This window comes from Cervus elaphus, chromosome 2, assembly GCF_910594005.1.
Source record: "Cervus elaphus chromosome 2, mCerEla1.1, whole genome shotgun sequence".
NCBI classification, from domain to species: Eukaryota; Metazoa; Chordata; class Mammalia; order Artiodactyla; family Cervidae; genus Cervus; species Cervus elaphus.
The window spans coordinates 39440239-39455847 of NC_057816.1; the positions used below are offsets into that span (position 1 = coordinate 39440239).

Genomic DNA, 15609 nt, shown 5'->3' on the forward strand with positions numbered 1-15609 from the left:
AAATATCAGGATTATTATGTACAAACTATAAAATAATTTAAAAAATAAAGGAAGGGTAGAAAGCATAATGAAAAACAACAGCACTATCAAATGTGACCAGACAGATTTCCCAAGGGAACCAAATGGAATATCCACAAATATTACATATAATCATTAAAATTAAAAATAGAAGGCTAAATGATAGGTTGGATATAGCTGCAGAAATAATTAGTAACAGACAATAGAACTGAAAAAATTAACTAGAGTGAAACATAGAGTGGTAAGTATTAGAATGTACAAAAGATATTAAGAGACAGAAAAATACATCAAATCAGAGTTCCTGACTCTATTCAATATTCTATAATAATTTATGTGAGAAAAGAATCTTTTAAAAAAGGATGAATATATATATACGTATAACTGAATTGCTTGCTCTATACCTGAAACACAATACTGTAAATCAACTATACTCCAATAAAATGTTTTAAATGAGATCAGAAACTTAAAAAAAAAATTGGAATTCCCAGAGGAGAAGATAGCAAGAATAAAAGAGATACACTGTTTGAAGAATTAATGGCAGAGAATGTTTCCCATAAATGCATCTTAAATGAAAATTATACTTGAGGGTTCATTCTAGGAGGGGAATAAAAAGGAATACAAAAGGGAATATGACATAAGACACAAGAAATAGCAACAGCCAAGTATTACCAAAACAGAAAAGCAAAAAAAAAAAGATAAAAAGAATTTATCTCTCATAATAAAAGAGAATCCATTTGATCTTGACACTTAGAATACATTTATGTATAATTCTTTGGTCTTCAGCCTTAGAGGATCCAAACAAGATAATTTCCACAGTTACTTACATTAGTTGCTTTATTTCCTATCCAGTTCAATGTAGTTAGGTTATTCACTTGTAGTAAGTTAGGTTAACTTGTTAGGTATGCCCCACTTTTAGAAAGTTTCAGTTAGGCCACTTTACTTTTACCAAAGATTGCCTGTTTTCACTAACCTAAAGAAATCTGAGGGTTTCCCAGGTGGCTCAGTGGTAAAGAATCTGCCTGCAATGTGAGAGACCTGGGCTTGATCCCTGGGTCAGGAAGATCCCCTGGAGAAGGAAATGGCCACCCACTCCAGTACTCTTGCCTAGAAAATTCCATGGATGGAGGAACCTGGTGGGCTATAGTCCATGGGGTCGCAAAGAGTCAGACACGACTGAGCAACTTCACTTTCTTTCTTTCTTAACCTAGCAGAGTCTACATTTCCGCAGTTGGAAATAACCTCGAAAGTTACATCCCATGGCAAAAATCACTGCACACATTTGTGACTCAGTAAAACACTCCATGAGACAGGACTACTTCCCTGGGTGACTGCTTTCAGAAATCCTTGGGAACAATTCCTTGAGAGCCCTTTTAACCAATACTCGGTCCCCACTTCAGCCAATTCAACTCTGTCATTATGTGTATCTCTTTTCATTCATACTGATTGCTACTGCCTCTTATCAATTTCTATACAACCTGAACATGGGAAGAAATTCTAGACAGCAATTGCAACCATCTGCAAATAACAACGTAAATAAACTTGCTATAACTCTCTTCAATACAGTGTGATATTTTTTTTTCCTCTGGGAAGGCAATCAGACCCGTCTATAAAAAGAAAACTTAGAGAACTTAGGAACTTAGTTAACTGAGGAATGTTAGGAAACATGGTCCTGGATGGCTGCTCTGATGATGCATTTTTGTGAAAAAGTCTAGCTTTTGATTCTGCTCAAGCCTCTCTCTGAAATCTTGGGAGTCTCCAGTACAAGATCGGCTTTCTTCAAAGTTTATTACAACCATCACTCCTTCTTTTCTCAAATATCAACTGTCATACATTGAGTTATCTAGAAGAAAAACCTTAGAGAAGAACTATTATTGTTGTTCAGTAGCTAAGTTATCTCCAACTCTTCTGCGACCCCATGGACTATAGCCCACCAGGCTCTTTTGACCACGGAATTTCCCAGGTAAGAATACTGGAGTGGGTTGCCATTCCTTTTCCAGGGGACCTTCCCAACCGAGGGATCAAACCTGTCTTCTGCGTTGCAGTCAGACTCTTTACCACTGAGCCACTTGGGAAGACCAAGAGGAGGATTAGCACGTCAGTCAAGTCGCTCAGTCGTGTCTGACTCTCTGCGACCCCACGGACTGTAGCCTACCAGGCTCCTCCCATGGGATTTTCAAGGCAAGAATGAATATTGGAGTGGGTTGCCATTTCCTTCTCCAGAGGATCTTCCCCACCCAGGGATCGAACCCAGGTCTCCTGCATTGTAGGCAGACGCTTTACCATCTGAGCCACCAGGGAAGAGGGGGATTAGTGTCATACAATTTATTAAGTTCTCTGAGGAATAACCAGTAGCAGATCAGAGAAACAAGATGGGGGATGGACAGGCACTGTGAGAGAACATGTTGGATTATCCCCTACCAGACAAACGGGGGATGAGAGGAGGGCTTCAAGGTGAGCTGCTCGGATGACCCAAGGGTAATGGTTCTGAGAAGGTTGCAAGTGTGAGATATAAGCTCCCTGAACCTGCATCAGATGCATGATGGGCACAAAAACCAAAATAATAGAAGAATTCCCGGATGACCTGTGTGAAGCAACAAGTCATCCACTTTTAGACCTCCAACATCTTCTTGTATCCAGTAGATACTCAACAAAAATTAGCCAATAATGGTCAAACTATAATCAACCAAGTCTCAACTAACAAAAGAATGGAACCCCTTAACTAACTTTTAAATCAACTTCCCAAAGATATAACTAGATAACACAATCAGATAGCATTTCAAATTTAACTGGCACTTGCAATATGTATGAGTACAACAATGTCCATAATACAGATATCTTCCTCTAAATAATCCTGAAAGGTTAAATGCACCTCATAATATATTTTCATTTATTTCTACATAAATTAAGATGATATATGAGCTTCCTAAGAGAGCTTTGGTCTTAGAAATGTAAAACAAACTCTAATATCTGTTAAACCAAATAAAAAAAAGAGAGAAATTTAAGTGAGGTTAGAGCCATGATTTGCACTTTATCAAGATAAAGCTGGCTACTGCACATAGGGTTTAAATAATCACAATTCTATCCTAGAATGTACTTCCAATTTCTATTCATAGCTCTCTTATACTTACAGTAAACTGAAGATCTATCTTCTTTATTGCCAAATTTGAAAAAAAAAATAGATTAAAAAACAGTAAAATACTCTCTTTCAGCTTATAAATAAATATAGTTTTAAAATTCTTGCATTCATTTGCAACCTGTATGCCGAAAAATTCAAATTAAAGGGACTATTAATTAAAATGACACCCCAAGGAAAGGCAGTATCAAGCCATTCACCAGAACTCTACTGATGTGTAAGTAAAAGCTTAAAACAAACAAACAAACAAACAAACAAAAAAAACTCCGCTCTCATAAGAGCCTTAAATTGCAGAGAGAGAACAAGTAAATCAGAATCTGGTTGTGGTTATTAAGGCTATAAGTAGTAAATTAAATTTTAGATATATTTAAAAATTGACCTCTACCTTCTTTTATGGACAGAGATGGGACCCTTACCCATGCACTGTCAGTTTCCAGAACTTGTCACAGACCTGGCACATAGTGGTATCTCACTATATATTTCTTTAATCGATGCTATAAAAATCAAATATCTGTTGAGTCACATTACATACATGACTTTATTAGTCTTCTAATATAGAAGACTGCACATTTATTAAAGAGACAAGACAAACAGTACACACACACACGCACACAAAGGAAATAGTATCAAGCTTACAAGTACATATATACTCAAGTGCCATGTAGTATAATTCACATTTTAAAAGTCTAAGAAGGGACCTCCCTGGAGGCCCGGTGGTTAAGTTTCTACCCGCCAATGCAGGGGACATGGGTTTAGTCCCTGGTCTAGGAACTAAGATCCCACATGCCACGAGGCAACTAAGCCTCTGTTCCACACATGAGAAGCCCACACACCACAATTAGTAAAGCCTGTACACTGCTGAGTAACCGCTATGCCATCACAGAAGACACTGCCTCTCCACTAGAGAAAGTCCATGTACCGCAATGAAGAGTCAGTGCAGCCAAAATAAGTCTAAGGAAAAATGGAAGAATATACATGCTAGAACTGTTCAGAAAGGCTTTATAGAAAGGAACTTGAAGACTTGTAGGGGAAGGAGAGGGTGGGATGAATTGATAGAGTAGCACTGAAACATATATATAACCATATGTAAAATAAACAGCCAGAGGGAATTTGCTGCATGATGCAGGGAGCTCAAACCTGGTGCTCTGTGACAATCTCAAGGAGTGGGATGGAGTGGGAGGTGTGTGGGGGTGTGTGTGTGTTGTGTGTGGGGGTGTGTATGTGTGTGTGTGTTAGTCACTCAGTGGCGTCCAACTCTTTGCTACCCCATGGAATCAAGCCCCAGAGGGAGGTTTGAGAGGGGGGGATATATGAAAGTCCTATGTCTGATTCATGTTGATATATGGCAGAAACCAACACAATATTGTAAACCAATTATCCTCCAATTAAAAATAAACATTTTTTTAAAAAAGCAAAAAAGAAAAAGAAAAGAACTTGAAGGGTGAACCAGATTTGGAATGAGAAGGAGGGATGATTTGAGAAATCCATGGAAATGCTTGATTATGACCCACCAACTGGAAAAAGTATCCGTGCAATCTACCCTCCTCACTGCTACAAGAGTGATGTTTCTAAAGTACAAATATATACCCTTTTGGACACCCCCCCCCATCATTTTCCATCCTCACAACTCCTATATTTGCCCTAATGCACCAAGATCATTTGCACTGAACCCTTCACTTTCCTCAAGCAGCACATGCCATCTGGTGAGTCTGTTCTCTCACCAAGTCCTAGCACTAAGACCTCCTGGAGACTACATTGCAAGAATCAAGCTAAATATGCCTCATTAGTGAGACCTTTGCTTACCTTCCCACAGGAGATTTGACCCTGTCCCCAAGTGGCCCCTTAGTATTCTGTCATTATCCTATTATAGCACCTATACTATGTCAGAGCATTAAACTGTTTAGAGGCGTATCTCATATTAGATTGCAAGCATCACAAGGATTCATTTTTTAATCTTTAACAAGAGAATATATAAGTGTTTATACAAGTGTTACTTATACAAGTGCTTATAGATGTCTGATAAACAAAGAGATAACTGAAGGAAAGTAACAGAGAGAAACAAGACTAGCCGAAGAAAAGCGTTTGTATTAGAGACAGAACAAACAGGGGCATGTATTATGGAAAGTTCTGAATTTCAGACTCAGAAGTTTAGACTATTTGGGCATTCTAAACCAAAAGCATAGAAAGATAAAGGGAGAGAAAAATAAGAGGGTAGCAATGCACTGTGGAAACTCCAGAGAAAAAAGACACCAAAGGATGAGAGAGGAGGCTGACGCAATTGAATTTTAAAAGCTTACAAGAAAAGACTCCCGTGCCCATTATAGACCACTGGATTGTGGTCAAAGGAACTGTACCACTTGTGAATTGAACTCCAGTTTAAAGAATCAATGGCATTTCTGTGAGAAAATAAGACATAAGAAATGCATTTATTTTCACTTCCTTCTGAAATAAGAAGTTGGCAATGAGCTTTTCAAAATGCATAAATTTACAGAGATAAAGAGAATAGGAAATGAGACAACAGACATGAAATTGTAGATGCCAGAAAGCAAAAGGATAAACAGTAACTGATCTAGAACACTTAATGAAGCAATTGAAAAAAGCAACCAAATTCTTCTTGCAGAATCTTCAGAAGTGTCAGGAATTACCAGCACTGAGTACTTCTTGAAGTAAAGGGCTAAAACAGAAGAAACTTGCTGAAAACCTATCCGAGAACCATTTAGAACCTTAGATCCCTTCCCCAGTGCTATGTACCAGACAGCTGTCCCGCCCCACTAGCAGAAAATCAGAATTTATTCGCTGCATGGAAAAATGGGTTTGGGGGATGAGAAGCCAGAAAAAGGTGAGAGTGAGATACCATAAAGTAAAACATAGAAAATAAGTGAACATTTGCACACCTCAGGCCTCTTCACCAACTACCAGAACACCAGACAGGCTTGTACCTTTCAGGAAAAGTACTGGAAAAGTCCTTCTCTGCAGAATGTGATCAGCCCCCCCCAATTAAACAACTCTGCCACAACACCTACTGTGAAGCCCATGATTAGCAAGTCACATTCAAGGGTTCTCTCCAGGTTTTAATGCCCCAGTTTAAATACAAGCAGACAATCAAAGATCACCAAACATCTGATGAATGTGTCTGTAAGACAGACCATAAAAACACAAGCACAAGAACGTGGATGCAGCAGAGATCAAATAGGGAAAAGGAAACTTCAAAAAATAATCATTGGGAGGCTCTGCCAGATGAGAACATATTGCATTAATAAAACAAGAAGATTTCATAAATTTGGTTCAAAGAACAAAAATGATCTAAAACATGATGACAAAAATCAAAGGCTGAGCAGAAAGACTGTAAGATGAAGTGAGAAAACCACTCATATGGTAGAACAAAAAGAGATGGAATCTAGAAAGAAAACCTAAGAAAATCAGATGACCCATCCTGCAGGTCCAATATCTGAAAAACAGAATTTCTGGAAAGATTAGAAAAAACAGAGGAAAGAAGATCATTAATAAAATAATTTAAGGCACCTTTCTAAACTTGAAGGGCACGTGTTTCCAAACTTAAAGAGCTTGCTCAAGTACCCAGCCAATGCATAAATACACACACCAAAAAAAAAAAAAAAAAAAAACCAAAAAAATCATTATAAAATTCTAAAATAGTAATGAAAATATCTTACAAGCTTCCCAGAGGAAGAATGAAGGAGTTGGAGGGGAATAGATTATATACAAAAGATCAGGAATTATTAATATAAGGACACAGAACTCTATAGCTAGAAAACAGTAGAAAATGCCTTCAAATTTCTGAGGAAAAATATTTTCAAACTTACAATTCTATACTCAGCCACACAAATAAGCATGAAGTAATTTAAAGACAGGAAAAATCTCACAAAATGTACCTCATATAAATCTTTTATAAAGAAGTTACTGGATGTTTCTCCAAGTATAAGAATCAATAAGAAGGAAGAGATAGGACACAGGAAATAAGAGCTCCAACTCAAGAGACAGGTAAAAAGGAATCCCCAGTATGACTGAAAAGAAAGATCCTAGGAAAAGAATTTTAAACCAGGGATAAAGAGCAATGAGTCTACAATGGAAGATCTGCCATATCAGAAAGCTACTGAGATGTCATCAAGTAGATAAAATACAAAAGAACGCCTGATGAGAATGTACTGAGACAAATTTGACATTGTTAGAGAGTTTGGATTTAAATTAGTGATTGGTACATAAAATAGCCAGCAAATGAAGAAAAGTGAAGTATTAACTGAAAGGAAAACAAAAAAATCAATGGGACTATTCAGTTCAGTTTAGTTCAGTCCCTCAGTCGTGTCCGACTCTTTGCGACAGCATGGACTGCAGCATGCCAGGCCTCCCTGTCCATCACCAGCTCTCGGAGATTGCTCAAACTCATGTCCATCAAGTTGGTGATGCCATCGAGCCATCTCATCCTCTGTCGTCCCCTTCTCCTCCTGTCTTCAATCTTTCCCAGCATCAGGGTTTTATCCAATGAGTCAGTTCTTTGCATCAGTCAGTCAGTTCAGTCGCTCAGTTGTATCTGACTCTGAGACCCCATGGACTGCAGCACACCAGGCTTCCCTGTCCTTTACCAACTCCCAAAGCTTGCTCAAACTCACGTCCATCGAGTCGGTGATGCCATCCAACCAGCTCATCCTCTATTGTCCCCTTCTCCTCCTGCATTAAATCTTTCCCAGCATCAGGGTCTTTTCCAATGAGTCACTTCTTTGCATCAGGTGGCCAAAGTCTTGGAGCTTCAGCTTCAACATTATTCCTACCAATGAATATTCGTTGACTGGTTTGATCTCCTTGCAGTCCAAGGGACTCTCAAGAGTCTTCTCCAGCACCACAGTTCAAAAGCATCAATTCTTTAGCGCTCAGCTTTCTTTATGGTCCAACTCTCACATCCATACATGACTACTGGAAAAATCATAGCTTTGACTAGACAGACCTTTGTTGGCAAAGCAATGTCTCTGTTTTTTAATATGCTGTTTAGGTTGGTCATAACTTTTCTTCCAAGGAGCAAGTGTCTTTTAATTTCATGGCTGCAGTCACCATCTGCAGTGATTTGGGAGCCCAAAAAAATAGTCTGTCACTGTTTCCCCATCTATTTGCCATGAAGTAATGGGACCAGATGACACGATCTTTGTTTTTTGAATATTGAGTTTTAGGCCAGCTTTTGCACTCTCCTCTTTCACTTTCATCAAGAGGCTCTTTAGTTCTTCTTCATTTTCTGCCATAAGGGTGGTGTCATCTGCATATCTGAGGTTATTGATATATCTCCCGGCAAGCTTGATTCCAGCTTGTGCTTCCTCCAGCCCAGCATTTCTCATGATGCACTCTGCATATAAGTTAAATAAGCAGGGTGACAATATACAGCCTTGACATGCTCCTTTCCTGATTTGGAACCAGTCTGTTGTTCCATGTCTGGTTCTAACTGTTGCTTCTTGACCTGCATACAGATTTATCAGGAGGCAAGTAAGGTGGTCTGGTATTCTCATCTCTTTAAGAATTTTCCACAGTTTTTTGTGATCCACACAATTAAAGGCTTTGGTGTAGTCAATAAAGCAGAAATAGATGTTTTTCTGGAACTCTCTTGGTTTTTCGATGATCCAACAGATGCTGGAAATTTGATGGGAACATTAAAAGTAGTTAAATTATACTACATAGCTTAGCTGTATATGAGGTTTACATAGACAGACAGACAGACACACACACACACACACACACAAATATTGATTTGACCTAATTTACAATGTACCCTTATTCAGAAGAAAAGTTCCTACTGTTTAGTCACTATGTCATGTCCATCTCTTTTGCAACCCCATGGACTGTAGCCCACCAGTCTTCTCTGTCCATGGGATTTCCCAGGCAAGAGTAGTGGAGTGGGTTACCATTTCCTTCTCCAGCGGATCTTTCCCGCCCACACATTGAACCCGAGTCTCCTGTATCTCTTGCAACTGGCAGGCAGATTCTTTTCCATTGAGCCACCAGGGAGGCCCCTCTGAATCCTTATTTTTCTTCTGAATCCTTATTCTTCTTCTGAATCCTTGTTGAGAAGAAGAGTGTAGAAAGCAAAAATGAGTACATGTGTATTTGGGGAAGAAGTTCCTATGAAAGAGGGTAATATCTCCATCTTCTGGAGTAGGAAATTAATAGACAATCCTTTTAAAAAGACAAAGAAGATATGAAGTATATGTAGAAGTGTGTTACTCTGTGATAAAGAGATAGATAAGAAAAATTAAAAACATTAGCCATCACAGTTAAAACTGGTAACTTCTGGTGAGCAAGAGATAACAGAAAGAAGGGTCAAAAGACCACTGTAGTCCTGAACTTGTAGAATGATCTGAAGCATTAAACAATGCATATTATAACTCAGATTTTAAGAATAAAAACGTAATTAAAAATGACTAACAGAAACAAGTATGTGTCTAAATCTATAACCTATAACAGAACATTGCTTGCACACCATCACTGGTAAAAACTAAACCATGACAGCGTCACTACTTCACTTGGAGGAATAAGAGGACTGTTAGATGCTCTCCTGTTATTCCTTTTTCCTCTAGCCTCCTCTTCTCTGTCCTCCCACAACTATATATCCAAAAACCAAAGGGAAAAAAGAAAAGTTACTGTTGTTGTTCAATCGCTAAGTGACTCTGCAACCCCGTGGACTGCAGCACGCCAGGCTTCCCCATCCTTCACTAATTCCAAGAGTTTGCTCAACTTCATGTCCACTGAGTCAGTCATGCTATCTAACCATCTCATCTTCTGTTGCCCTTTTCTTCATTTGCCTTCAGTCTTTCCCAGCAGGCGGGTCTTTTCCAGAGAGTCAGCTCTTCACATCAGGTGGCCAAAGTATTGGAGCTTCAGCATTAGAACTTCCAATGAATATTTGGGGTTGATTTCCTTTAGGATTGACTGGTTTGATCTCCTTGCAATCCAAGGAACTCTCAAGGGTCTTCTCTAGCACCACAATTCATATGTTTATTTTTCAGTGCTCAGCTGTCTTTAATGTTCAAACTCTTACACATCTATATGTGGCTACAGGAAAAGCCATAGCTTTGATTATACAAACCTTTGTCATCCAAGTCATGTCTTTGCTTTTTAATACGCTGTGTTTGTCATAGCTTTCTTCCCAAGAAGCAGGCATTTTAATTTTGTGGCTGCAGTCACTATCCACAGTGATTTTGGAGCCCAAGAAAATTAAATTTGTCACTGCTTCAACTTTTTCCTGTTCTACTTGCCATGAAGTAATGGGACTAGATGCTACGAACTTAGTTTTTGAATGCTGAGTTTTAAGCCAGGCTTTCACTCTAGTTTGATCTATGGTTCCTCTTCCTTTTCTAAATCCAGCTTGTACATCTGGAATTTCTTGGTTCACGTACTATTGAAGCCTAGTGTGAAAGATTTTGAGCATTACCCTGTTAGCATGTGAAATGAGCACAATTGTGCGATAGGCTGAACAATCTTTGGCATTGCCCTTCTTTGGGACTGGAATGAAAACTGACCGTTTCCAGTCCTGTGGTCTCTGTTGAGTTTTCCAAATTTGCTGGCATATTGAGTGCAGCACTTTAACAGCATCATCTTTTAAGATTTGAAATAGTTCATCTGAAATTCCATCATTTCCACTAGCTTTGTTCATAGTGATACTTCCTAAAGACCAACTTGATTTCACACTCAAGGATGTCTGGCTCTAGGTGAGTGATCACACCATCATGGTTATCCCAGTCATTAAGATCTTTTTTGTATAGTTCTTCTGTGTATTCTTGCTACCTCTTCTTTATCTCTTCCGCCTCTGTTAAGTTCTTATCATTTCTGTCCTTTATCACGCCCATCCTTGCATGAAAAGTCTTGAAGAGATCTCTAGTCTTTCCCATTCTATTGTTTTCCTCTACTTTACATTGTTCATTTAGGAACACTTTCTCATCTCTCCTTGCTATTCTCTGGAACTCGGCATTCAGTTGGGTGTATCTTTTCCTTTTTCCCTTGCTTTTCATTTGTCTTCTTTCCTCAGCTATTTGCAATGTCTCCTCAGACAATCACTTTGCCTTTTTGCATTTTTCTTTTTCTTTGGGATGGTTTGGGTCACCGCCACCTGTACAGTGTTATGAACCTGTCTCTATAGTTGTTAAGGCACTGTCCACCAGATCTAATCCCTTCAATCTATTCGTCACATCTACTGCATTACCATAAGGGGTCTGATTTAGATCATACCTGAATGGCCTAGAGGTTTTCCCTAGTTTCTCAATTTTGCAATAAGGAGCTATGATCTGAGCCACAGTAGCTATAGGTCTTCTTTTTGCTGACTGTATACAGTTTCTCCATCTTTGGCTGCAAAGAATATATTCAAACCGACTTCTGTATTGACCATCTGGTGATGTCCATGTGTAGAATCATCTCTTGTGTTGTTGGAAGAGGGTGTTTGCTGTGACCAGTGTGTCCTCTTGACAAAACTCTGTTAGCCTTTTCCCTGCTTCATTTTGTACTGCAAGACTAAACTTGCCTGTTACTCCAGGTATCTCTTGACTTCCTACTTCTGCATTCCAATCCCCTATGATGAAAAGGACATTTTTTTTGGGGGGGGGGGGTGTTAGTTCTAGAAGTCTTATAGATCTTCATAGAACTGGTCAGCTTCAGCTTCTCCAGCACCAGTGCTTGAGGAACAGACTTGGATTACTGTGATGTTGAATGGTTTGCCTTGGAAACAAACTGAGATCATTCTGTTGTTTTTGAGACTGCACCCAAGTACCATATTTTGTTTTGTTGACTATGTGGTTTATTCCATTTCTTCTAAGGGATTCTAGCCCACAATAGTAGATACAATGGTCATCTGAATTAAATTTTTCCATTCCTGTCCATTTTAGTTTACTGATTTCGAAGAGGTCAATGTTCATTCTTGCCTCCTCCTGTTTGACCACGTTCAATTTACCTTGTTTGATTCACAGACCTAACATTCCAAGTTCCTATGCAATATTGTTCTTTAGAGCATCAGACTTTACTTTCATCATCACACACATCCACAACTGAGCATCATTTGTCCGGTGGCCCAGCCTCTTCATTCTTTCTGGAGCTATTAGTGACTGCCCTCCACTCTTCTCCAGTAGCATACTGGACACCTTCTCACCTGGGGAGTTCACCTTTCAGTGTCATATCTTTTCACCTTTTCATACTGTTCATGGGGTTCTTGCAGCAAGGATATTGGAGTGGTTTGCCATTCCCTCCTCCAGTGGATCCTATTTTGTCAGAACTCTCCACTATGACCCGTCCATCCTGGGTGGCCCTTCACAGCATGGTTCATAGTTTGATTGAGTTATGCAAGCCTCTTCGCCAAACATGGCTGTGATCCATGAAGCGTAAGTTATTTCCAATTTTTAATCCTTATGTAGCACAAAATTTTAAGGCCAAAACAACTTCTTGTCTTGAGATAATTATTCCAAGACATAAAGTAAAAATATGATATAAATTACAACTAACTTGACAAAATGATTTAAGTGTTTATTGATTCCTATATATACCAACCACATTAAGCACAATAGTTATTTGTATTATATATATAATTACTGCAAACCCAGGTATATGAAAGCCACTCTTCCACCTGAAGAGAACAAAAAGCAGGTCCACAAATGTCCACAGCTACACCTTCTCATAAAGTCATTACTTCTTTCCCCTTCTTCCCAGAGGCATTTCATGCCTCCAGCTTTGATAATTTGTGGGCTTCATTTCATGGAGGCACCAATACATTTAGCTTTCATGACAGCTATGTGTCATATTCATTATCTGAATTGGGTCTGATTTCCCCAAGGGCTGAATGTCACTTTTGGCCTTTGGCTTAATTCTTGGAATGCTGGCATTGTGTTGAGTAACTGCTAAATCATTCCCAGGAGATGTCGCATTGACTGGTCACTGTTTCCACCTTTTCCTCTCACCTCCCCTTTCCTCCTCTCCTCTTTTCTCTCTACTTTTCCCTACCTTTTCCCCTTCTGTTGCTTCTTCTTCATCTTCCCCACCCCCAACACACACATTAATGAATATTCACTCCTCAAATATTTTGGGGTAGTCTCTTCCATATTTCACATATGTCTTAGAACAAAGACCACTACAAAACTGAGAAACAAGTAACTCTTATCCCTTCCTTTAACAAATGAGAAAAACAAAACAGAAAGAAAATGTCTTGCTCAAAAATTATAACCCAGGATTTTTAATTTCCAGTCTAGTACTTTATCTCATGCTACCTATCTTGTTTTTTGCAAAAGGTATTTTGAGAATATGTTTTATACTCACCATTGAGTAAGGAGGCTTGTATTGAATACATTATACTCCAAAACTTTAGTAACCAGCACACAGGAGATACTCAATAAATACTGATTGAATGAAAAGTTGAATATGTACTGAATTTCAACTACATGCAAAGTATTTTTCTAGGCATTAAAGATTTGACTAATGCATTAATGAAATTAAAATCTAATACATGGTGGATGATCATTCAATTACTTTAAAACATTCTGAAATGGAGTGGGGATTATTTTGAGTAATCTTTTATTTTTCTTTACTATTTTGCTTTTTTCCCCAAAATACCTAACTTGAAAAATAATGGTCAAATATGATCTTTGTGAACTTAACATATTAAGGAATAGTTAACAAAACTCTTCCTAAAATTTTATTTGTTACTTGCTGTTTTTGAAAGAAATAGGTTTCTCAGAACAGCTTAGTTGCTGATGCAGTAAAAATAGATTTTCCCCTGGGACATGATGGTGAGATTTATGTGCCTAACTATAAAGGAAAAGCTGTACTTCTATTTGAAGCATGAGCTTTAAAGACAAAAAGTTGTATTTTTTATTTTTAAAGAAATGTTTATGAAAGTTTCTAGATAGTACAGTATCAATCCATCCCACACCCCAGCTAAGGCAGGAGTAGGATAAGAAATTTTCACAATGCCTTGCTAATATGGTACTGTTTACTATCCAAGGCTGAGACTTTAATCTCCATGTTTAGTCACCCTTGGGTTTCTCTAAAAACAAAATTGTTAATGAGCTAGCTAATGAGATTGTCTTTTCCGACCACTTATCAGTTTTTCAGTGATCTATCTATCTGCCTTTGAGAAGCTGGGCCGTGACCCATCTTGCACAGATCACCAAACACCCATCAGAGAGTAATAGCTTTGTCTTTTTAGAACCAGAAGCTTAGAGATGAAAGAATCTGAATCTCATTACAAACTGCTTGAGCTATCCATTTAGTCATATCAAAGCCAGTTTCATATTGCAGACAACAAGTTACAAGGAAAAGAGGCAGGAGAGCCACAAACTCCACATTTGGTACCTTTTTCTGAGAAACTATGGTATAAATACACAGAATCCTCTTTATCTTCATCTGCTGTAGCTCATCACAATTCCACAGCATTTTTTGCTCTTGTTTATATAAAGCCCTTGCTGAATAATTTTTCCCGTTCAGAAGCATTTTTACCATTAACACAGTGTGATACTGTGTAGTCTGAATTGCTTCAAACTGAGGAATAACAGAATTTGTCCTTTTTTAAGCATAATGATGAAGAAAGGGAATTACACTTGATACTGACAGATAAGAATCCAAGAAGAAAACATAAGTTCCCAGAGAACAAAAAAATATTTATGGAATTATTATGAGATAGAGGTCCATTTCTGTAAGTCTGAAGTAGATCTGTTCTAGTGAGTCATTCAGAACAAGTGAATCACAAATTGTTTATTCATGACAAAGAATGGTGCGAGTTTCTGTTCTATGGAACAATTTATTCCTTGAGCATGTACTAGCAATCAATAATCTCACACTTTCTTTGTATTTACAAAAGAGACAGCATTTTTTTCTTTGTACCTAAGAACTCCAGGAGACCAGGAATCATGCCTATTTGTTTACTATGTTATGCCCTATATCTAGAGCATCACCTAGTACATGGCAGCTCCTAAATTAAAATTTATTAAATGTATTGGGTTGGCCAGAAAGTTCATAAGATGTTACAGAAAAATCCAAATGAACTTTTTGACCAATCCCATATACTCATTCATTGAGGCACTTGAAATATTTCTGAAACCAAAAGAGAATTATAGATTTTATATATAACATATATAATTATTGTTTTCACCTTGTCCAGTAAACTTTATTTCAATTACTCCTCCCCATTCCTGGATAGTGTGTTTCCAGAATGTGGTTAAAAGACTTAGGAAACAAGGCCTTCTGCTGGAAATTTTCTGGGTTCAGAAGTCAGTCTAAATTATGCTTCAGATTCCAATGTGTAATAGTTGGCAATTACAGAGCTTAATTAGGCCTCATCTTCCTGTGAAAAATGGCACCAAATAGGCACTCAATAAATTGCAGCTATTAGTATTACTATTTGATGATTTTTTTTTTTAATGGGCAGATGGGAAAGCAAGTTACAGAGCGGCCTGTGTTTTCCTTTCCCTATGTACAGCCCCAAAAGGGTG

The 15609-nt window shown here is 38.2% G+C and overlaps 1 protein-coding gene and 1 non-coding gene across 14 annotated transcripts in view; both read right to left on the bottom strand.

Annotated features, from left to right (window-relative positions):
* Nucleotides 1-15609, bottom strand: part of DLG2 (discs large MAGUK scaffold protein 2) — a 2231561-nt gene that overhangs the window by 1986638 nt on the left and 229314 nt on the right. The gene's annotated exons all lie outside the window — the stretch shown is intronic.
* Nucleotides 2245-2316, bottom strand: TRNAC-ACA. The gene has a single exon. It is a non-coding gene; the product is annotated as a tRNA-Cys (tRNA).